This window comes from Bison bison, unplaced genomic scaffold (genome assembly GCF_000754665.1).
Source record: "Bison bison bison isolate TAMUID 2011002044 unplaced genomic scaffold, Bison_UMD1.0 scf7180017864530, whole genome shotgun sequence".
Taxonomy (NCBI): Eukaryota; Metazoa; Chordata; class Mammalia; order Artiodactyla; family Bovidae; genus Bison; species Bison bison.
In genome coordinates this window covers 6,459,553-6,485,535 of record NW_011495080.1, presented here as the reverse complement: position 1 = coordinate 6,485,535, position 25,983 = coordinate 6,459,553, and the positions used below count along the sequence as shown (strand labels likewise).

Below are 25,983 nucleotides of genomic sequence, written 5' to 3'. Positions count from 1 at the left end.
TGTGTGTAGATTCACTCTTCTCAGAAGAGAAACCACAGATTTCATCAAAGGGGTCTGTGACTCAAAATGTTGAGAACCATGAACATAACTGTTGATATTTGCCATTTTTCAGCAGGCAACAATAAAACAGAACCCCTGGGTACTTACCTGAAAAAAAAATGAAAATGCCAACTTGGAAAGTGAACATTCCTGCGTTCACTGCGGTATTATTTACAACAGCCAAGACATGAAAACAAACTAAGTATACAATGACAAATAAATAGAGAAAATGTAGCATATATACACAATGTAATATTATTCAGTCATAAAAAAGAATGAAATTTTGCCTTTTCTGACAACACGGATGGACCTCGAGGGCACTGTGACCAGTGAAATAAGTGAAGTGAGACAGAATAAAACAAATTCTGTGTGATTGCACTTACATGTGGAATCTAAAAAAAAAAAACAACAAAACACCAAGCTCACAGTACAGAGAACAGACTGGTGGCTGCCAGAGGCGGGGGGTGGACGAGTAGGCAAAACGGGTAAAGGAAGTCAAAAGGTACGAACTTTCCAGTTATGAAAGCCCTGGGGATGGAACGTATGGCCGACAACCATAGTTAACAACACTGTATTGCATATCGGAAAATTGCTAAGAGTTGATCTTAAAAGTTCTCATCACAAGAAAAAAAAATCCGTAAATATATATGTTGACAGACATTATCTAATCATGTGATCACTTCCCAATATATACAAATATTGAATCATTATGTTGTACACCTGAAATTAGTATCTGTTGACTATACCTCAAAAAAAAAATCAAATGTGAATTTGAATCAAGCAATGTGTTTCTAACCTTTTTCTTAGTTCTGATTTTGTTTATATGCTCTTTTTACTTTATGTATGTTTGCTGCAGAGTTGTCTCAAGTCTGAAACTCTCTCTGAAAAAAAGGGGCAAGCTATCAATTAAAAAAAAGAAACACCCTTTAAGAAATCCCACCAAATGAATGTAAAAATATACAAAATAGAAGAATCATTTGGAACAAACTTAAACACTGACACAGCAGCCTTGGATCAGGTGTCAAGACAAACAGTTCCATTTACTGACTTTAGTAGGAAGCCTTCACAGAGGGCAGGTTGTGTCCGGGATCTCACCTTTTGACCACAAAAAATCAAATATGATTAAGGAATATGACAGTCACAGGAACAGGTCAGAAACTGGGGGTGGGAAGTATATTGTTGAGGAAAAACTTGCCCCAGATGATTCCTATATTTTCCTACATCCCACCACTAAAGCCCCCAGCCCCCACTACAGTTGAGATCACTCAGTTGAATTTATTCTTTTAAATTATTCAATGTTTGACAAATAAATTTATTGAGCACTTACTCTATCACTGTCAGGAAGGGAGTATTTTTGTATTTCTGTACAGTTAGAGCTTTCTGGGAAAATTTACTAAGACCTGGGTTAAAGGACAAGGCTTAAAACTTAAAAAAAAAAAAGACTGAAGAGATAGTAAAAGATTGGTCTCCCCTGACTTATCGTTTACATTTCAAAAGGATGATGAAACTGGGGTCATGGAGACATTCCAGAGTTACAGACTCAGAGTCTCTTGTCTTAGGTTACTGACGTCAGTAGTAATCTGTCTTGGCCTCAGAAACCCCATGTCTACTTTCAAGATAACATGAACAAATATAGATGTTAAAAACTTATCAGTCATCAGGCTAGTTCCTAAGGACATAACCATGAATAAGAGTAAGTTCAGAGCACGTGGTCAACCATGGTACCAACAATGCTCCATCACCACATGATACAGCAAGTTCTTGACAGGAGATGTATGAGGAGCTCTGAGAGATCGGAGAATCTAAACCGAGACTGGAGGGGGAAGAGTTAGCCTCCGTCTACAAGTAAGGGAAAATCCCCAGACAGCCAAGCTTCATTATCCTCACACGAGAAATGCCCAAAATGGGTGGCTCAGTCTTGCCAACCAGGGCACAAGTCCCACGAGCTCTGCTACTCTACCATCCTTGGTGTGGCGACTGGTGCTTGGACTAGCTTCTTTCGCGCTCCACCCACAGGAGGCAGAACTGCCTTGCAACGCTTTTTCCTCAGGGAAGAAAACCTTTCTCTAGACACTGCCCCACTTCTGTCTCAGAGGCCAGAACCGGGTCACACGCTCCTGGCTCAAACTAATCAACTGGCAAGGATGGAAGCTTCATGAGGCTGGAGGCTGGGGCCTCAGCCCACCTCCTCCCAAAGCATATGCAGGCAAGAATGTTCTGTTAGAAAAGAAAACTGGGATTCTGTTGGAAAAGGTCTGGTGAAAGGTCGTGGGGAAAGCCGCCAGTAGGATGTGCTACAGTCATTAAGGTTAATATTTCCCTTTTGAGAATACTGTATTCAGCATTAACCGGAAATGCAAAGAAATAAAAGACCAGCTTATCCCTAACCAACAGCACACATGTATTTAAATTTTTTTATTTTAATAGAGAAAAGCTAAAAATAAGTGAAATTAATATAGTGTGAATGAAGTGCCACAAAGGTTGGGAGACTACAGAGTAACAGAGATTAGAATTTGAAATACCAGAGGCAGTTCTGAAAGAAGAGAATTATGAAATGATGGAGAAGGTGATAATGTTTAAAGGCACAAGGGTAAAACTTTAGGGGTGATTAGGTATGTCTGTTTAGCTATAAGAGAGCCGCTATGGAGAATACTGAAAAAACGCACAGGAAATACAAAGCCCATGAGAGCAGAACCTCCGAGTGTCTGTACTACTGTACAAAGGCACTCAAGACATATCTGTTGAATGAGTGAATGAACAAACAGACTTGGATTTGAAACACTATTTGAAACTACCAAAGGTTTCTAGTCAGAGGACACATGAGATTGAAAGTACTTCTGATAAAAACTCTAGTTTTCAATAAATAGGATGGACTGGAAGAAAAAGGGGAAAAAGACATGGTCAATTAGGAAGCTACTGAAATCCTCCAAGACAAAGGTGGGCAGGGCCTGGATCCAGACTAAAAACCAGAAGTACAATTTTAAAAAGTGCATTCGTAAGAATACACACTTTGCTTATTTTATTTACAATGTCACAAGCATATAAAGAAGTAGCGTTGCATATTTTCAACTCATTTATTCCTGCATGATGAAAACTAGGATGACTATCTAGTTTATCTAATCCTCAACCGGGCTTTATACCCTAGAGGTTTCTTTTTCAGCTCCAACAGGAATGAAGCATAACCTGAGTCCTTCAGAATCATGGTCTCTGTGGCCTCCTAGTGCTGGCCATCGAGAATGACAGTTTCAGCACCAAATTTTCTGTGAAAACAAGTTAGGTTCACTCTGTACTCTAGGTTTTCTTCTATACATATATAAGGTATTAATAATTATGTCATCCCTCCAAAGAACATCTTAGACACTATTCACAAGCATACCAGGTCTATGATGGAGGTAAACAAAATATCTACGAAGCTAAGTCACTGGATCATTTATGCTTATGTCTCTAACATCACTTTCTATAACAGTCTCTGAGAAGCTACTGCCAAGAGTTTTTTGTTTTATTCTTGTTTCAAACAAAATTTTAATCTCTGTCCATATCTTCTATGCAATTTATTTTTTATTTCACCCTAGCAACTTTATTTATCCAATCTTCTTCTATCGACTATTCACTATAAAAGATAACTCAGTGCTTCCATCTGTCAAAAGACTCAAGTACATTTCCCTAATCAAAGGTTCTCTGATCTTCTGATTGGACTGCGAGTACTGCGAGCTTATTAGGTACGCATGACACAGCTTTTGCTGACAAGCAGTCTTGGCCACACACAAACATGGCTCCACTTCCAGCCAGACCCTGAGTCCCATGGCCACTCTGGGTGGCAGCAGAGACCCTCCAGCTACCCAAGAAAAGACCACTAGGTCTGAGAGGAGGGCTGAGTGCTGATCAGCAGTGCTGTCCACTGAGGATATGATCAGCATCAAACATCCAGATGTCTGTTTCATGCAACTAAAAGGTTTTAGAGATACAAGTAGCATAAGTCTTCATGTCATCTGGACCTCTAATACCATAAATGACAAAATATTTTAGCAGAAGAATTAAACAACTGGGTCAAGGCCATGTATCCTAATTATATTTAGACATCCAGGGAAGAGATTAGGGAGGAACAAGTGACAAATACATAAAATTTGAGCAAACAATGTCTTCTCTCAAAAAGAAAAAAAGTTACTAACACGGGAAAACAAAAAGCTGTGCTGGAGAAAAAAAAAAAGTAACCATGGATTATATTGCCTCAGGTGTGAATAATGTTTTCATGGTCATAATAATGTAAACACTGATTATTATTCAAAATTAAATTATAGTTACAATGAAAAGGGAGGAGAGTTCCGCACACAGAGCGACAATGCACAAGCAAGAGAAATCCTCTTCCTCTATCATGAGAAGTCAAAGGTAATGCCTAAGACTGAACAATTGAAAACTGGACAAAGAGCAACGTGCTATTTAGAGATCTGGAGGCAAATAACAAAACCATTAGTTCTTGAACTAGAGCTGCACTCCAGACAGCAGGGACTGGGGTGTGGGTAACAGTTAGGAAATGGCTGAGTTTTATAACAAGCCTTGTACAGCTCCTGGACTCTGAATTCTGTGCATGTATAGCTGAGATTAAAATTAAATTAAAAAGTGACCATGAAGATACTAGAACCTAGTCCAGTTTCTCACTATATAATACTTTTTTAAAATTATGTATTTTTTCGCTTGAAGAAAACATGGATATTTTAACCAAACAATTTAATTTTCTATTGTCCTGCTGGGGCTATTGTGTCTCATTTCATGGAAGCAAAAGAATAAATCAAAAAATCAAATATTCACCAACTGACCTGGAGACATATGAACCTATACTAGATGCTGGGAAAACACACAAGACCTCCCCTGCAAACAGTTGCTCTGTTTTAGAGAAACAAACCCACAAATAAGCTAAAAGCAATGAGACAAGCACCCTAACACTTAACCATTCTGTGAGTCTTGGTTTCTTCATTTGCAAAATGCCTCATCAGGTTTTTGTGAATATTTAATGATTCAGTAGATAGAAAGTTCTTGGAACACTGCCTGGCAGATTATAAGAAAAATAAGGCCCCAAATACAAACCTTTGTCTGCCTGATTTTAAAGGCCATGATCATTCTGCTATACCACATTTCTGAAATAATCCTGTTCAACTCAAAAACAGAAAATTCTCCTAAAAATGGTATCCAGTAAAAAGACAAACTGTGACTCATTACCTAAGTATATGTAGGGGAGAATAAAATCTGAGGATAAAAAAAACTTTTCCTAGCTCTTTTTTTTCTTTTCTAGTTATTTACAAATATTTGATTTATTTAGAAACTGTCCCCTACAATATGTCTTAGGAGTTCAGTTTAGTTCAGTCACTCAGTCGTGTCTGACTCTTTGCAACCCCATGGAAAGCAGCACGCCAGACTTCCCTGTCCATCACCAACTCCCAGAGCTTGCTCCAATTCATGTCCATTAGGAGTTAGGCATGATTAAAGGTGAAGTTCTTAATTTATCAAGAAGTAAAATGTAGCAGTTATCTTCAACCAGAAAGGAAATTATTTATCACTAGATAGCACTGTACTGGATAATTTTTAAAATTATTTTAGCTTAAGGTTCAACTTACTTATCAAACTAAAAGAATTCTTTCTTTCAACAGAAGAAGGTAAGATTGCATTACTCCTATTTTAAGTTATCTCATGGCTTTGAAAATAAAGATATGGTTTAATGGAAAAGAAAACAATGACATAAGTTAAAAACTATTTTTAAACTATTCTGATATCTTAAATAACTCTTCTGACATTTTCTAAGCAGAAACAATTATGACTGTCTCTGGTTTACAATACAACAAAGAAGTACAGGAACTGAACGCGTGCAGATGTGTACTGTAGCCATCTGACTTAGGAGGAACTACACTTCCCAGAATCCCTGGTCACAAAGGGCTCCAGGCGGAGTTAGCCAAAGAGGATTTCACTTCAGATGCCAGAGGAGGGACTGAGGCAGCCAAAGGATTTCTCTTCTTGGCTAGATGTGGTGACGGACACTGCCACTGCCAGCTCATCCTAACACCCAGTTCCTAACACTCAGTTCCAGCTCATCCTAACACCCAGTTCCTAACACTCAGTTCCAGCTCATCCCAACACCCCTCTGGTCCATGTCTAGCTCTTTTTTTCTCAAACACGGAACCGACTGACCAATGAAGACCCCAGGGTCACACGAGACAGGTGGCAGAAGACACAGAAGTGGTGTTCTGGAAGTATTTAATTATGGATGAATAATGTTTAGTAAGCTATAATAATGAAGTAAATGAGTTAAGCTTCCCCCCAACACAGTAGCTTCAATGTGTTGATAATGTTCTATTAATTTATAGATTTATATGCCCTTTTCCATGTATCAAACATTACATAATTTTTTTTAAAAAGGGCAATCAGTGATATTAAACATCTGGAGATATTCAAATAAGTTGAGACCACAATGTCTGAACAAAACAGTGAGCTAAGAAATCCATCTCCACCATTTCTTTAATATTTACCAAATTATCATTGAGCAGTTTCATTCACTGTGCGTGAAAACCCTCCATCTCTAGTTAGCTATCTTTAATAGTCAGCCAAACTCCTGAGTTTGATAGCTAACCACCAAGATGACTTCTTAGTCTGTTTTATTTTCAGAACTTAAAAAGTAGATGTAGTGCTAGAACCGATGACAAGGATACACAACTGGCTCAAAATTCTGTGTTAAAAAGAGTTGATGAGTTAAATTGTCTTCATACTGGTATCAGCCTGATTCAACTCCCTTAACATCTGAGTTATCATAAGGTAATGAAATAAAACATCAAAGAAAATAAGAAATATAACTGCTAGTTCACTTCTGTGGATTAAAAAGCAAAAAAAATCAAGATTCTGTGTTCTGTCCTGTTTTTCTTGAGTTTATCTCTGGCAATGTCATTCAGAATCCAACAGTCTGGGTGATTGCTTCCATACAGATAGTTCCCCAAGTCCTATCTCTACCACTGAACTTCTAGCAAAGTCACAATACTCTAGCCCCATTGGGCAGTATTCTCGTCTGTGTGTGCTGTCCAGATTTACAGAGGACTTCCCAAGTTCCTAAGTTTACAAACCATTAGCTCCAGCACTGTGATGAAACAGGTACTATTACACAGATCCTGGTCTTGACATGTCCTAGATGTATAAACTTGGAACCTTTAGAGAGGCTGAGCAGCTTTATCCAGGGTTATACACCTAGTATACGTCAAAATGAGGATCTGAACCCAGGTTGGGTCGGACCACAGAGCCCAAGTTCCCCATCCTCAGTCCATCCTCCGCTCCCATTAGATCACTTGAGAATAACATTTGCCTCTGATTTTGTCATAGTATTCACTCAAAACATGCAATACACTTGTATTTAGTATGTGTTAAGACTTAGCTGTTGACTTAATAAATCCTAAATACATTATGTTGACTAATACACAAATAATAATTTTTAAAAAGCTGGCTTAAAACTCAACATTCAAAAAATTAAGATCATAGCATCCAATCCCATCACTTCATGGCAAATAGATGGGGAAACAATGAAAACAGTGAGAGACTTTATTTTCTTGGACTCCAAAATCACTGTAGATGGTGTCTGCAGCCATGAAATTAAAAGACACTTGCTCCTTGGAAGAAAAGCTATGACCAACCTAGATGGCATATTAAAAAGCAGAGACATTAGTTCACTGACAAAGGTCTATCTTGTCCAAGCCACGGTTTTTCCAGCAGTCATGTATGGGTGTGAGTTTTGGACTATGAAGAAAATGAAGTGACGTCCAAGTGCAAGTCTTTCAGTCGTGTCCGACTCTCTGCAGGCCAGAATACTGGAGTGGGTGCCTGTTCCCTTCTCCAGGGGATCTTCTCAACCTAGGGATTAAACCCAGGTCTCCTGCATTGCAGGTGGATTTTTCACCAGCTGAGCCACAGGGGAAGCCCAAGAATACTGGAGTGGGTAGCCTAGCCCTTCTCTAGGGGATCTATCTGACTCAGGAATCGAACCAGGGATCGAACACCTCAAACCTCAAACCTATTCCAGTCTTAGGATCCCACCTACACTAAGCACAGTCATATTGTATTATCATACCTCCAGGTTCTACATTCTGTTGATGCTACTGGAGTTCCTTCCTATGTGAATGAATAAGTTGCAGGTTTATACCCTTCCTGGACCTACAGCAGTTTAAGTGGGCCAAATCCAGCCATGTTCTGAGCTATGGCAATTAAAGAAGAAATTTTAAGGATCACTTGCTATGTTTAAAAAAAAAAAAAAAAAGTACTTTTCTACATGTAACACTTGGGTTTTCTCATCCTACCTGAATTAAATGCATCAGTTTTGCCCTGTGAAGATATTATCCTGCTGTCTCTTGTCTGAGAACAAGAATCCCCTACTGATACTCCTTACTGAGTAACAGACTGAGAGTACATCTATTTACTACGAGTGAACCTTGGGACTACAAATGCTATCCATTTGGATTAAGTTTTAAGCACAGTATGGGCAATTTCATGGTAGGCCTAGAAAAAGGACTCTCCTAGGCTTTCCACGATTTCCTTCTCCCTCTGGTCAGCAACTCCTTGAACCCAATACTCTCTGTTAGGATGCTCTACCTCCATTCCCAGACACAGGGTGACCTCTCTGAGTCCTGAGGCAGAGAGAGTCCTTTTCCCCACAGGCCCCAGATCTAGTCCTCTAAGGACAAAGCTTTCCCCCCAGCCACTAGACCCACCGCTGCACCACTCGGTGTCCCCTTTCAGAGACTCCTTCTCCTTGAGCATATATACTCAGCCTCACCCACCTGTTCTCTTTAGCCTGGGTCCTTGCTAGGTCATTTTTTCTATAACTCTCTCTGTCCAGCATCACCCACTCACCTGACTCAGCAAGGGTCACACAAAGGTATACTTTAAAGGTATCTTTGCTTTATCTTGAGCATTGTTCTTTCATTTACATCTGAATAAAACAATAAGTTATAAACATTTTATTGTGGTTTAAGTCCCTGACTCCAGGTAGGCAAGTGCCTGCCTTATCCATGATTTTTACGATGAGATATTTTTCACTATGGATATTAATTAGTTGCTTTTAAATGTATGCAGTCAGAACAACAGAAGAGCCTTGAAATAAAGTGCAAGAGATTCCGTACTTCCTAATTACCTGGATACTAAAACAGTTAAACATGTACCACTGACAAGGGTTATAAAATTTCTAATTCTGTCAATATTAAAAAAAAAATGAAATGGACAGAAAACAATTATCTATCCTTGATGACTTGGTATCATTTGCCTGAAGGAAGAATTTAGGGTGTTTTATAGTCCCTCTGACTTAAGTCTTTGTTTTCATCATTACTTTAGAAGGTAATCTGATCCACTCTAATGGTCCCAGAGAACCACTTATCCTTTTCCAAGCATCCACTATAAGACTGAACCTGGCTTTGGTACTCTTCTTTCTTTAAACTCACTCCAAAAATGGGCTTCAGAGAATGACTTTCTAAAGTCAACACAAACTTCAGACTTCAGATCTCTCTTAGCAACTGATCACAGAACTCAAAAACTCAGTGGTGCTCTCCAAGCTTTCAAAGCAAAACACTGAACAAAAATGCAGAGATAAGCGCAGCCTTCAAACAACACTGAAGCCCACTGGCTTACTTCCATGAAGGTCCCGAGTTCTAGAAATAACTGTTCTGTAAATGACCTTTTTTACTTTGTCAGGATCATCCACTTAAACAACCTTGGTATGTCACTATCATTGCTTAGGTCTGTTTTTTTAAAAAAAGGTTTTTCATTGACACAAGACAGAAAATTTAAGAATTCAGAGAAACACTCATAGGTTAAAAAAAAAAACAAAACTATATATACTATTTATACATATACAGAAGCATACTACCTTATGCCAAAATAAAGACCTTCCCACTACCCTTTTCCTGAATCTACCTCCGATTTCAAATTGTTTTTAAGGTGGTCTATACATACTCATTGTCTATGCTCATTAACGCCCACAGCACCTGGCCACTGGAATGAAGCCTCTGACTTGATCCAATTCAATGGCCTCATCCTACTTCTCATCCCAACTTGACCCCTTGATGGCATCTGATATTGACCACTTCCCTTTCTTAAAAACTTTTTGTTATTGGAGTACAGCTGATTAGCAATGTTGTGATGGTTTCAGGTGAACAGCAAAGGATCTCAGCCATACCGATGATAACATGTATCCATTCTCCGATGATAACATGTATCCATTCTCTGCCAAACTCCCCTCCCATCCAGGCTGCCAATAACATTGAGCAGAGTTCCAATAAAACAATACAGTAGGTCCTGGCTGGTTATCCATTTTAAATACAGCATGACCACTTCCCTTTTGGAAGCTGTTCTTCAATGGGCTTTTCCTTCCCTTTAAAAGCTGGCATGTCCAGGGGTCCTTTGCGTGGGCTGCCCTCATTATGCCCAGCTATTTCCCCTTTAGTAATCTCGCCCATTCACACAATGTGACTCCACCACCCACATCTCTCCTAAACTTTGGAGTCACATTGCCAATGGTCTGCTAGTTGTTGCCATTTCAATGCCCCCCCTTTTCAGATGTCCAAAACCAAGTCCAAGCTTCCTCTCATCCAATGGCTGCTGCTGCTGCTGCCAAGTTGCTTCAGTCGTGTCCGACTCTGCAACCCCATAGACGGCAGCCCACCAGGCTCCCCCGTCCCTGGGATTCTCCAGGCAAGAACAAGGGAGTGGGATGCCATTTCCTTCTCCAATGCATGAAAGTGAAAAGTCATGTCCGACTCTTAGCGACCCCATGGACTGCAGCCCACCAGGCTCCTCCGTCCATGGGATTTTCCAGGCAAGAGTACTGGAGTGGGGTGCCATTGCCTTCTCCACATCCAACAGCTAGAGGATTCAAAAATCAGCAGCCATTTGCTACTCTTCCATCTCCCTCACAACTGCTACATGGAGCTCTAGTCCATAAATCTCACGAACTCTACCTCCCAAAGCATACTCCACCTGGTCTCCTCTTCCACACCTCCACCGTCAGTGCTCTAATCCAGGCCCTTCATCTTGCTCATCCGGACCACTTCGTTCACTCATGTCCTAACTAGTCCATTCTCTTTAGTTTATCCCCATCCAGTCCAATTTTCACACTGCTGCCAGAGCATTTTTCTAAAATGGTGAAACGGTGCCATTCCTACGATGTTAAAATCTCCAATGGTTCCCCACAATCAACAGGGCAATGACTAACTATCAGGATTACAAACTCAGCTCCTTCCAATCTCATTTCCTACCACGTGTCTACTTACCAACTCCCAGGAGCCTCAAGCTCCTTCTCAACTTCTCAAACAGTGATCCTCGGACCTCTATGGCTGGTACACCCTGCTCCTTCTTCTCCACGAGGTGAGCAGCTGCCTACCCATTTCCCAACCTCCCCAGGCTACACTGGGCACAGGCTTTCAAGGTGGTCTGGTGTGTGAGGCTCTGCTGTGACATGTACTACACAGTCTCATTCATCCACACTTGGCTCTCGCTCCCGAGCCGTGGCTGAAACCTATTCGGAGGAGCATCTCAAGGTCCCGAAGTCCACTCTATTCATTTTTCCAGTCTACAAAAGATTCTCTGCGGCTCACGTGATCTGTCTCCCTAGCCACCAGATCTCCTGACCATCGAAGTGCACCAATACCCCTGCCATGCTGGTGGTGTAGACACTACAAGGCGTGGGAAATCAGTCGTGTGTTCATTCCACTAACACTCATTAGACGTGGGGAGGCAATGGCACCCCACTTCAGTACTCCTGCCTGGAAACTCCCATGGACGGAGGAGCCTGGTGGGCTGCAGTCCATGGGGTCGCTGAGGGTCGGACACGACTGAGCGACTTCACTTTCACTTTTCACTTTCGTGCATTGGAGAAGGAAATGGCAACCCGCTCCAGTGTTCTTGCCTGGAGAATCCCAGGGACGGGGGAGCCTGGTGGCCTGCCACCTATGGGGTCACACAGAGTCGGACACGACTGAAGTGACTTAGCAGCAGCAGCATCCACAGGTGAGTAAGACTCGACTCCTTCCACTAAGGAATTCATAGTCCAGTAGAGAAAACAAACACCTCAATAGACATTTACATAACATGTTGGAGGAGACCAGGGATAGAGTGATTCCCAGGACATTCTGGAGTCAAGGGATCCGGAGGAGGACGAGGAACCCAGCAAGGTGTGGAGCACTGGGAATGGGAGAAGGCCACTGGAGGAAGGGTCTGGGACTGATGGTGCTCAAAGTGAGTCTCAGAGAACATTAGGGAGAGAGGAGGGGACAGAACGGACGGAGGCAGGAAAAGGGAAATACATCAATTAATCACACCAACTGCTTTTTCGCTGCCTAAGTACAAGTAGTGGAAGTCATGAGACAGTCCTTGAAAATATATCCATACATTTGACTGTGAAAATAAACAACAAAATCGGCATTCTCCTAGGACACACTTTCTCACTTTTTGTCTGTCCCTCTCTCTCATAGCCACTGACATAAAATCTTAATACATATAATGAAAACTAGATGTAAGAGTCGTCGTGGCAGTACTGACATGTTTAGAGCCCATGTTTCTCATTTCATGCTTCCTCTAACAGTTTCTTCTTTTCTGCACTCTCCACCCCAAAGCTTCTCAGACTTCCCTCACTCCTGATGGCTTTCTCCCCTTCCCCTGCCTCTCAGCTCTTCCTATGCCCACCTTCCATGCACAATGCAGAACTAGCATACATCTTTTAATGCTGCCCTATTTATTCAGAGACCATGTTACCATGAGCAGTCAGTTCTTTTTGTGCTAGTATTTATCAGCAATAGTTCTGTTTTTCTTTTTCCACAGTATAAAGTCTACTCTTTAATTCAGAACGCTAATTTAGTTTCTCAAAGTCTTTAGAAGACTCAAAAGTTATTCTTAAAGAAAAAAATAGTCCTCTTAGGAAAAAAAAATCAAAATAATCATCATCACTCTATGTAGGAGAAAAAACTCAGATTTCATTTCTGGCTATGTCAGTGTTCTACTACATAATTCCTTGGCCCATCTGATCTCAAGTCCTTATAGAAATCTTAAACTATTTCACATACAGTGATTCTTAAAATATTTTCACGTTTTTTTGTTCCACCTTACTGACAATTCCTTTACTACCTTGAAAGCTGATTAAATACATATACAGACACATAACATAAAAGAATTCAAAATGATCTGTCACTTTAGTGTTTCTATTTGTCAGCAGCTGTATTAATCAGATTCACTAATCACCTCTGCAAGTTCAGTGAACACCACCAATGAATAACAGAATTGTGCTTCAAGCTGAGATAAGAAAAAGGGAAAACAGGTGACCCCTTGCTTGGATCTCATCTTGAAGCCCCACTAGGGGGAAGGGAAAGGAAGGGAGGGGGGAAGAGCACAGATAAGAACAGTCAAAACAGTATGAGAAGTAAAAAAAAATCAGAAAGTAAGTTGATTTCACTCACAGTTAAGAGTCCCTGAAAACAAGTGAAGGAAAGTCGTACTGCATCCCTCCAGCCAAGAACTGAGCAAAAGTTCCACTCCAGGAAGGCTTGGTGGTGCTAAAAGGAGGCAAGAAGGATGTAAGATCTCAGAATCTAAGCGATGAAAGGCATGCCAGCCACTCATCCTCCCACTTTAGGCACATTTTTTAAAAAAGTTAATCATCGAATTAAATGTTATAATCCAATTTCCAAAACTGCTCTACTTCACTTAAACTGCTGTCACCTGTGACAACCTTACAGGCAGATGCATTCATTTCAAACATCACTCTTTTCAGACTCCCTGATATCTGAAGTTCTCCATCACGGCACCTTTTTTGTTCTTATCAGGACCACAGCCAGATCTTTCTCTAATGCTACAGATCCAGCTCCTCTTAGTTCAGTCGCTCAGTCATGTCTGACTCTCTTCAACCTCATGGACTGCAGCATGCCAGGATTTCCTATCCATTACCAGCTCCGGAAGCCTACACAAACTCATGTCCACTGTGTTGGTGATGCCATCCAACCATCTCATCCTCTGTTGTCCCCTTCTCCTCCTGTCTTCAATCTTTCCCAACACCAGGGTCTTTTCCAATGAGTTGGTTCTTCGCATCTGGTGGCCGAAGTATTGGAGTTTCAGCTTCAGTAGCAGTCCTTCCAAAGAGTATTCAGGACTGATTTCCTTTAGGGTGGACTGGTTGGATCTCCTTGCAGTCCAAGGTACTCTCAAGAGTCTTCTCCAACACCACAGTTCAAAAGCATCAATTGTTTGGTGCTCAGCTTTCTTTATAGTCCAACTCTCACATCCATACATGACTACTAAAAAAATCCTAGCTTTGACTAGATGGACCTTTGTTGGTAAAGTAATATCTCTCTTTTTTAATATGCTGTCTAGGTTGGTCACAGCTTTTCTTCCAAGGAGCAAGCGTCTTTTAATTTCATGGCTGCAGTCACCATCTGCAGTGATTTTGGAGACCCCCCAAAAAAGTCTCTCACTGTTTCCATTGTATCCCCATCTATTCGCCATGAAGTGATGGGATCAGATGCCATGATCTTAAGTTTTCCAAATGTTGAGGTCTAAGCCAACTTTTTCACTCCCTTCTAACCAGACTCCAGACCATGGTTTCCCCCAGAGATTTGGTCTTCAGTTCTCTGGTCTGCCTCTCTGTACACTCATCCCTTGAAGAGTGTAACCCTCACTTCACATGAGGGTTAAACTTCACATTAAGTTTCCCTCTTTAGCTAGACATTTCAACATGAGACCTGGTTCATGTTTCAAGGGCTTAGGAATTTCCCCTTCAATGTTCAAAACCAGACAAGCACCCTTATCCCCTCAGAATTGTTTTCTCTTTCCAGTTACTACATGCCCGATCATTCTGCAGGCCAGAAAACCTTGAAACCACCTTTTACTCTCATCTCCCTCTCTTTCTGTAGCACCCCTGTTCTCTCTCATCTCCCCAGCCAGCTCCACCATTAACCCTACTGCTGGATTACTGCACTAAGGTCAATCTGTTTGTCCCTTTCTTCAATTATTCTTTGCCACTGCTACCAGATTAATCTGCTAGATACTGTGGTAGTCTTCGTTTCAAAATCATACACCCCTCCTTTTCTTCAGAACACAGATAGTGGAGTGGTTTTAAAACGTCCCCAGATTCTTTGACACACCTCTCCTTAAAAGGTAGAACCTAATGCCTGCCTCCTCCCCACCTTGAATGTGGGCTGAATCTACTGGCTTGCTTCTAAGGACAGAACTCTCACAAGAGTTCCCAAATCCCTGACCCATGAACCACAGAAATTGCTAAGAGACCGTAAAATGCTTGTTTAGTTCTAAGCCACTAAATTCAGGGGTAATTTGTTACATGGCAATAGATTACTAATTCAGAAGGTCTTTCTACTGCCCAGTGGATCAAATCCAAACTCTGTGGGACACAAGGTCTTCCCCAAACTGTTCCTACTTTATCTTCAAGAACAAACACCTGTTTCAGTCTAAGACCAGTTATTTCAATTACCTCACGTAACATGGTAAAATTCTGCTTCTTAGGCTTATGCTATTCTCCCATTAAATGTCCTCCTTTGAGTCTCCCTACTAACCTAAATTCAACACTTTTGGGGGGCTCAGTTCTAAGTCTACCTACCAAAGAAATTCTTCTATTTTGTAATGTATATAAATAAACACATATTTGATTTCCAAAACTATCTTTAAGTTATCTAAGGGAGAAATCATGACTTTGCTATCTTTACATTCCCCATGTTAATGGAAACATACTTTTTGTTTAGAATTAACTTTTATGACCCTTCTTTCAAAAAGAAAGTTTTGAATATCTTTTAAGAGAGAACATATACAATAAAGTTTACTTTGTTTAAAAAGTGTTGAGAGGATAATTTGGTATTATACACCACCAAAAAAATCTACATGATCTATGAATAAGCAATTCCATTTTCAAGAATCTATTTTATAGATACAAATACAAGTAAGCAAAAATATAGGTACAAAGATATCCTCCACAACATTGTTAATAGTAAGTAAAACTCAGAAGCAACATAAAATATACCAATACAGGGAAAGTTAAACTAGGGTACAACAGACTACCAAAGCTCCATTTCAGAGAATGAAACAGGTCTACATGTACTGATCTGTTCTGACTGAGATGATATAATATGTAAAAAAAAGGTTCACAAAGAAAATAAAATATTTAAGAATAAATTTAATGACATGTATAAAACCCATCTGAGGAAAACTTTATAACATTCCTAAAAAGCTACAAATGAAGAACTTAACAAACAGAAAGACATTTCTTATTTTGGAACAGAACAAGCCAACGTTATAAAAATGTCAGTTTGTTATAAGCTAATTTATCAATTTAATACAATTCCCATAAATATACCAATAATTATTTTCAATGAAGCTGAAAAATTGATACAGAGCTTCATATTAAAAACACATATGCAAGAACAGCCAGGAAAACACCGAATGGTAGAGGCGAGGACTAGGCCTCTCAGACATTAAATTATGCTATAAAACCTCTTAAGTGAAAAGTGTGCTACTGGCCGAAAGCAGACAGACAGGTCAGTGGGGAAGTACAGAAAGTTCAAACCAGATAGAATGTCAGTACTGCTCATGATAAAGAGAGTGTCTAAAAATCGCTAGGGCAAAAACTGATTTTTTAATAAATAGTTAAAGCAATTGATTAGTCATTTGGAAAAAGATAAAATTCATACCATAAGGAACAGACTCCAAACAAATCAAGAGATCTAAATGTAAAACAATGAAGTATAAGAGGGGGGAAAATGGCAGATTCATCTCTAAACTTGATACATGGAAGGACACACTAACATGAGTCAAAACCAGGAAGAATAAAAGACTGAGTGCACTGGGACAACCCAGAGGGAGGGTATGGGGAGGGAGGAGGGTGGAGGGTTCAGGATGGGGAACACATGTATACCTGTGGCGGATTCATTTTGATATTTGGCAAAACTAATACAATTTGTAAAGTTTAAAAATAAAATAAAATTAAAAAAAAAAAAAAAAACTGGGGCAATGGATTAAGGGGAAAAAAAATGTTTAACAATTTTTTCTGCAAGGCAAAAAAATCATTAACCAAAGATAACAGATAAAATGGGAGACAATATTTGCATTCATATTACAGATAAAGGAATAATATCCATAATACATAAAGAAGACTTAAAATTGAGGAAATAAAGACTAGTAACTTGACAGAAAAAATGGGCAAAGGACATGATATACAAGTGCATGCATGCGTGCTCAGTCACGTCTGACTCTTTGCAACCCCATGGACTGTAGCCTTCCAGGCTCCTCTGTCCATGGGATTATCCTGGCATCAATACTGGAGTGAGATGCTCCAGGGGATCTTCCTGATCCAGGGATCGAATCTGTGCCTCTTGCATCTCCTGCACTGGTAGGTGAATTGTTTACCACCGAGCCACCTGGAAAGTCCCATGAATATATACACACACACACAAACACACACACACACGTGCAGACACATATACAAAGTATACACATTATATGAAAAGATGTTCAATTTCACTTATAAAAGAAATACAAACTGAAATGACACTGAGATGTTATTTCTGATTTATCAGATTGGCAAAAATCAAACAGTATGAAAAGTCACAGTTTGGCCAGGATATAGAGAACTAGGCACCCTCATACGCTCCCTGGAGGAATGGCCACTTTCAGGGCTGAGGCAGAGACAAGACACGAGGAGGACCACTGAGTGCCAGAAAGTGAGGACGTGTCAAAGAACGGTGCAGATGCACCAAAAGTACAGAGCAGTCAGCTTCAGGAGGCTCCTGCTGGCCAAATCTAAGACAATTTGAGCTTCAAAATAAGTAAAGATAAGAATAAAGTAAGAATTCATGAGTCTAATCTGATTTTTTTTTCAGTGAGAGATAAGAGAACACTTTGTGGAAGAAAGACAGTGAATAAATGAAGAGGGAATGATGAAATTTTAAATCACCATTGGGCAACCATCATAAGACTAACTGATTCAGTCAAGAATCATCCATGGATTCTAAAGCCTATAAATCTGAGGAGCAATAGTTTATTAATGAAAAACATCACTCCACAAGATAGTTACTGTTTGAAAAGAGGGAGAGAGTAACACTGGTCAAACCTGGCAGATAGGGCCTTAACCACAGGCTCAAGGTCAACATGGCCAGAAGTGAGACAAACGGACATTGTGTGCTTGTGAAGATGATGTGCTGAGTACACATTGTGTACTGAGAAGAACCCAGTGTCCCCTGGGCAGCACTGCTGCCGAAAGCGCAAACCCTGAATCTAAACAGGAGGTGACTTCAAACAAACCAAAACCGAAGGGTATGCTAGCAGTAACTGACCTACTCCTCAAAACTGTCAGTGCCATGAAGCCCACAGACAGAATGAGAAACTGTTTCACGTGAAAGGCTGCCAGACGCAATGTATGGCCCAGGATTTTCCTACCATAAAGACATTTCCGGAATAACTGATGGAATCCAAGATCTGTACCTAGATAATATTATTGGATCACTGGTAATTTTCTGATTTTGAAAAAGAATAGACAAGGAGAATGAAGATCTGACTGAGAATGCGTAACCTGCATCTAATGATAAGGAAACTTCAGACAAGTACAGAAGAAGGAATTTAAAGACTGTCAATCTGATAGAAGACGAACTGTAGAAACACGCCAGGAGAAAGGACAGTAAACAGATACAACAAGTAAACGTGACGGATAACCTTAGACTGGATCTTATACCGCAGGGGGAAAAAAATGTTATAAAGGACCATATTAGGTCAACTGACAAACTGTGATATAGGTAGTAGATTAGATATAAATATTTTAACAGTGTAAATTTATGAAACAGTTACTGCTGTATAAGTGAACAACATCCCTGTTCTTAGGAAATACACACTAAAATATCCAGGGGTAAAGGGCCATGATATCTGTAACATTCTCAAATGATCTGGAAAAAATATATTGATACACACACATATACACATATAAATACAGAACAAGAAAATACACACAAATGAAAAAGTAAATGGGGACAACGTTAACAGTAAGAGAATCTAAGAAAAAATAGTTTTTCTTTGCATTATCCTTGGGTTTTTTCCCAGCCTTCATTTTTAATGGTCCAAACTATTACTGAGAATTAACATAAAACAGATTAAGATCAGCAGTCTTCAAAAAGAAACTACACTAAAAGTTACTGCTTAAATATGTTAACAATAACTGTTATTTCCTTAGTGTTCATTTGAGAGATCAGATCAGATCAAAATGGCCATGCTAGCTCCTAAGGGAAACACAGCTGGAAAGAAGGTGAAATGTGCAAAAGAAATTCCATGACATGTGGCTAAGATCGTAAGTTTCTCTGGAGTCAGGTTACCTGCCTCTGAACTTGGGCTCCAAGTCCTGAGCTTCCCTAAGCTTCGATATTCTATAAAGTGGGAATGCTAATACTATCTATTTCCTAGGGCTTTTGTGGGATTAATGGAACAATAGGTGGAGGGGGGGAACTCCACATTTTTGCAAAGTGCCCAACACATGGTAAGCACTCATTATTATTATTGCTGTTATATCATTACCTTTGTATTGTAACATATCTGCCACAGAGCAATGGGGCTTTTGGTAACTAACTACAAAGAACACCAGAGAAGAATTCATGTTTATCCAGCCCCAAAATATAAAGATGCTCTGATTTTAAGGGCCAGGTTTTAAGGCAGAATAGCCCTGGGGTGGGAAAAAAAAAAAGGTCCTCTACCAAATTCTTAAGACTTGATGAAAGTATCAGTTGAAAATATCTGATTCTTCCCCATCTAATTTCTATGTTCACCAAGTAAAGTTAAGGTCCAAACTTTATCCTTTTGACCAGATTACAACTGACCAGAGTAACCTTAACAAGTTACCTGGCTGAGATGTTCAATATCCTGTACGCTTGTAATTCTGCTTAGCTTACTTAACATCTTTCAGTCTCACAGTCCTCGTCAACTCTGAAAGAACTGATAAAATCAAAATTCTTACCCAGCAAGGTCACACACTAGAGAGGAAGGCCCAATCAAACCGCAGGGTCTCCCTCCTCCTGAAGGCCTGCCTGAGGTCAGCGGCTTCCCTCCCTGATGGGAATGTACCACCACTGTGGACGTGTTAACTTTCCAGAAACATCTATCAAGGCTGGACCATCTGTCTTCATTAACCGCAGGACACCTAATGGACACCGCGAGCAATTCAATACTCACTGATTAATAAACACCAGCCTTCAAGAGAAACGGCACTGAGCGCCAATCGATAACTTTGTGTTAATCATTCAAAAATGGGGGGGGGAGGGCGGAATGGGGCTGAGTCAACTCTGAAATTAATGATAACCTTTCAGGCAACATATTTCAAAACACTTCAAAAAACTAACTTTTAAGCATAAATATCACACAAGTTCACCATATAAATACATAAAAATGCCCACACTGTGTAATACCACCCAGAATCACTATCAGATATAATTTACTAATAACGCTGATTTCTAATACTACTCAGTAAGATTTTCTTTGAACCTTCGGATAATCTTCAGTAAAACCCAAGAATCTCTTTTAAAAATACAGAGAATATCCAGCTATTGTTCCTAAATGTTCATTTTCTCTTAGCAGCTTTTGTTTCAACATATTTATCTTCTCTCACCATCAAAGGTAGCAGAAATATACACAAAAGGTAAATAAATTCTGTGTCCTGTTTGCCATCTTCTGTACTTCTCTACTGAAACAAATGACAAAATTCTCTTGTTTCTCATTCTTATAGGAGAAAAAAATATCCAAGAGGAATAAACAAACTCCTAAGAGATCTCCTTCGTGCTTCCTCTATGTAATTACAGACTTTCTGGATACTGCCCCCCGCCACCAAGTCCCTCCTTTCCACACCAGCACTTTCTGAAAACAATACCTCCTTACACCATGAACATCCTTTTCCTTAAGTGACACAAACATCAAATGTCCCTTCAAAATTTAAGAGACAAAAAAATTTCCTCCATCTTTGTTTCAGGTCTCATTCTCTGAATTTCTTTAACACATAGAGAGAAGTATGGTCCTATACCCTACAAGGTTAATGACAGTATCAACGTAAGCCTATGCTTACTCACCGTTTTTAATAAATAATGTTCAAAGTTCAAAGGTTTAAAAATAAAAAGTATTCCCTGTCCTCCAGCTATCTACTTCCTTCTCCTAAAGACATGAAAATGTTATAGTTCATTTTTTATCCTTCCAAGATGTTCTTTTTTTCTTTTCTATCTATCCAGCCGTCCACTGCGGTTTATAAGTTCTTTTTTTACACTCTTCTATGCTTTGTCCTTGTCTAAGATTGTATCTTCAAGAATATAGCATATCAGAATATAATGGGCTTCCTTTTTCTATCTTACTGGCTATATAGAACTTTTAAAATATACTGAAACCAGTTTCTGTGGTCCTACTCTTCTTGTTCCACCAATTCATTAAACACACATTGTGCTGGACAAGTCCACCTGATTTTAAATGAATACATACACATTCCACTCCCAAATGTAAATATCTTCTATATACTAGATCATGTTATAGCAATGCAAAAATTGTTGGGTGTCATCATTGCACTGGGGTTACACAGAATAAAGTTCTCTTTAGCAGGTATTTAAAGGTGAAATGTCATAGCATCTGCAACTTATATTCAGGTGCTTAAAGAAAATCATACAAATATACATATACCACATTTGATTCAAAACATGTACATACACAGAGCATGACACAAGCGTGGCAAAAATGCTAATAACCAATTCGTCTAGAAGAAGGGTAAACAGGTGCTCATATTACTGTTATTCTAAGGGTTTGACATTTTCAAAATAAAAAGATGGGGTAATAAAGGAACTTCCACAAGGAACTTCCCCTCATTTACTACCCTAAAACATACAACTGTCCCTTCCCGATTCCCAGGCCTATGTCCTAACCGAACCCAATCCCACCCCTTCTACTCTCCCCTAAAAGAGAATTAAAACAAGTTATTTAGCTATTCTTAACTCAAACTGCTCAAATGTTGTGGCTCCTTAGGGTCTTCTCCTACTGCTCGAGTCCTTCTCCCTTCTCTCTTCTTGTCTAGTCATTCTTTGGGGACACTCAGACATTTACTGCATCTTTTCACGGACTAAGCATTGAGAACCCAGCAAGAGAGTAAATACCCAGAAGAAGCAGCTCTGGATGAAGAATTCTTTTGTAATTCCTACAGCACCCAGTTCAAAAAGCGTTTATTGAAATAATGGGTTTTTTCAAACAAAGAAGGGCATGGGAACCACTGGTAAGCAACGAGGGAAAGGTCTCGAAGCTCAGTCTTTTTAGAAAATCTTCTCCAGTCTCATCTTTTTCTCCAACAGGTTAAATTCATCTTTCCTAATCTTCCAGACTGCCACGAATATCCACTCCCTGACACAATGACATATTATCCTAGTGAGAATGGAAAAACCTGTTTCACAATCCCAAATAAAGTAACCCTAGAAGTGAGAATATCCAATTCTCTTACATTTTATTTATATGACGTTACTCAACACAGTGATACACTGTCAACAATTTGCAGGGGGCGGGGGAAGTATCTCTCAGTCATCTGTCTATGGAATATTCCTGCATGGCACTCTTTCACCAGTTTGAAACTAAGGGAGACCAGCCTCGGAATGTGTGTCTACTTTGGTTAATCAAGAGGCAGCTGTCATGTCAACTAAGACAACAAGCTGTGTCTAACAACAATACACTTTGGAAAAGCTGATTCACTAATAAGATACAACACAAAGGATACCTACTAAAAAATAGCAACGCTTCTTGAAATAAGACTCAAGTTGAAATTTTACAAATGTAAAACAGGAAAATTCTAAATCTATTTCATTTTTCTCACCTGTGTATATGTCACAAGCCTGAAGAGATCCTGTAGTTCAAGCCTCCAAAAAGTAAGATTCAGAGAGGTTCACACCCCCAATTCAAACACCCCACAACTGGCAAATTCAAGTCAAGCCAGGTTTAGAACTCATAGACTCTTTGCAGGCTTCTCTGCCCATGTTACCTCTCAATTTCAGAAATTAACTTCCTGAAAAAAAAAAAAAGTTTTGTCTGAAAAAAATAGAGGGGATGAGGAAGGGGAAGACTTAACTACAGTCAGCTATGCCACTAACCAGGTGTGTAAAATTAAGTAAACTATCTCATCTACAGAATAAGGAGACTGAATTCAATTAGCTCTGAAGCCCTGGAGAGCTAGATAGAATACACTCTGATTCGTGAGAGTGGTATAAGTAATAGCTGTGTATTTAACACAAATTTGACTCAGTCACATTTTTTATACCAAACTTAGTTATAGCTTAGGCAATTTAAACACAATATTGTTAACTCAAACCACACCTTTGTTTACCAAAATTTTCATAAATACAAAGAATCTCAAAATTCATTATCTACTACTACCTACATTTTGGCAGGATGTCCTTTAGCACAAAATTTAAACTTCAATCTGAAACCTATTTGAATGCCTATTTAAATATCCCAAAGAGTTTGGAAAGTTATACATTTCACAGTTATTTTCCATTCAGCATGGCATCCGCTATAGAAACATACTCACATCTTTCGAAATAGAAATCTTCAGAAATAGTCTGCACCAGCATCTTGTCAGAGGAAAGCCTGCCTTTGGCTCTGGGCTGCCATTTAGTCAGGCTAACAAGAATGCCTGTGGGGACTGTCAGTTGTCACTGGGCTACCCATACCAGTAATGGGAAAGGCAAAAGGAAAAGGAAAAAAAAAAACAGAAGAAACAGAAAAGAACCCAAGAGAGGGCGGGGGGAAAGGAAGGAAACCAAGAGAGTTAAAGAACACGGAAAAACAGAAAGACAGGAGAATAAACAAGGAGAGCAATGGCCTGTCAGTACCCCAGTATCCACAAGCCTTCGGACAGGCTGCAGACACCTTGGAGTGTTCCTGTCTGTTTGTTTTTCTTTTGTTCTGTTCTGGACAGAAAGTTTGCGCAGAGAGGACATGTTTACTTGTGCCTGCTCCTAGACTCTGTGTCAAGGATTAGGATTCCAACATATGAACACTAACTCAGAAGGAGCTCCGATCCAAAATACACTAGACTGTTTACCGGGAATGTCCAGGACCTGACATGTTCCTAGTGACTCATCTCTCCAGAGCGTGGATCTCTTAACTCCACAAGAGCACCATGATCCAAAAAGATGTTTTAGCAAGTACTATGTATATTTATACAAATGCAACTCGGTGCTTTCAAACAACTGGTGCTATCCAAAGACAACAAGGAAATACAGTCCTCCAAAGGACGGCATTTCCAGTCAGATCCTCAGGATGCCATGGCAGTCGACCTTCAACCACATGGGCCCCTTCCTCAGCAAAGCAGCTGAAACCTCAGACAGAAGGAGCCCGGGATCTCATGCCATCATCACATCCCCCACACACGAGCAAACGCTCTACAGCTATTATAAGTCATGGTTTCTTTCACAGATGATCACTTTAAAAATCATTTTAAAGCCAATCTGTTGCTGGAAATATTTCTGTTTTTTAGAATTTTAAATGATCTTCTATTATTGAAAAATATGTGTCTTGAAAATATTCTGCAGCTGATATGAAATGACTAAATAGGGTACTGATTCACTAAGCTTATGAAGTCCTTGTTCTAAACTGCTAGTTAGGTGTTAACAAAGATATATGTAAGGCACAGAGCAAACTCCTCTGTTCAGTAAAATGAAATTCATAGCAGAAGGAATCTTCAGTTTGAACCCTTTAAAAGTGGGAGCAAACAAGGATTTTGGTACCTTTTTCATGAAAATAGAAGTCTGCAAACACAGTAACTTCATCAGTTAATGAAAAGGCATAAAACAGATCACAAATTTCAAAGATAAAATCTAAAGAAAGGCTATGAATGGCATTTTATTTAAAAACACTTTTCACTTGTTATCCGGTACCTGCATTTTTAGTCAATGAGCATGAAGATTGAAAAGTCATCTCAAATTCTATTGGGGCAGAGCCTATAAAAAAGATATTACACAATTTTTAAAAGATAAAAATTAGAAAAAGCTGAAGGAGTATTACTGACACAAGGAGAAAGCCGATAAAGTAAGTGTTGCCAGTATAATTAGCAAAGATTAATCTCTGGAAACATAAAATAGCAAAAAATGATAATTATAGACTTTTAGAAAATGGACAATAGGTGCAATGAATGTATGATATATCAATAAAAAGCAGAAAGCACACAGCTGTGAATGACAATGATAAGAAGTCTGATGTAATTGTGAATATTATGAAAAGATTCAGTACTAACAAAAAGTGAAAGTCATTCAGTCCTGTCCGACTCTTTGCGACTGTATAGTCCATGGGATTCTCCAGGCCAGAATACTGGAGTGGGTAGCCATTCCCTTCTCCAGGAGATCTTCCCAACCCAGGAATCGAACCAGGGTCTCCTGCACTGCAGGCAGATTCTTTACCAACTTTTAATGAGTTGTACCGGAGAAGGCGATGGCACCCCACTCCAGTACTCTTGCCTAGAAAATCCCATGGACGGAGGAGCCTGGTAGGCTGCAGTCCATGGGGTCATGAAGAGTCAGACACGACTGAGCGACTTCACTTACACTTTTCACTTTCATGCATTGGAGAAGGAAATGGCAACCCACTCCAGTGTTCTTGCCTGGACAATCCCAGGGACAGGGGAGCCTGGTGGGCTGCCGTCTATGGGGTCGCACAGAGTTGGACACGACTGAAGCGACTTAGCAGCAGCAATGAGTTGTACAATAACTAATAGAAATATTAAGCAAGTTCCCTAGTAGTCCAAATATCACCCCGTGCTTCTATCATGGAGATGAAAGCAGCAGCCAAAGATTCCAGTTGGGGTCAAAAACCTTTCTACAGTGGAGTGTTTGGGTTCAATTTATTTTCGGGTCTTCTGACGTAGATGCATGTGTGTCTGGGAAGTATGGAAAAGCA

The 25,983-nt window shown here is 39.7% G+C and overlaps 1 long non-coding RNA gene across 2 annotated transcripts in view; it reads right to left on the bottom strand.

The window, feature by feature from the left end:
• LOC104982311 overlaps nucleotides 1–25,397 on the bottom strand; it is a 101,470-nt gene extending 76,073 nt beyond the window's left edge. Inside the window, exons 1-3 of one of the 2 annotated variants that reach the window (XR_824499.1) lie at nucleotides 24,969–25,397; nucleotides 22,907–23,095; nucleotides 13,503–13,598 (exon numbers count right to left, since the gene is read on the bottom strand). This is a non-coding gene — a long non-coding RNA (uncharacterized LOC104982311). Of the gene's footprint in view, nucleotides 1–13,502; nucleotides 13,599–22,906 lie in introns of both variants that reach the window. The other variant, XR_824498.1, reaches the window with a different exon arrangement.
• Between the last annotated feature and the right edge of the window lie 586 nt (nucleotides 25,398–25,983).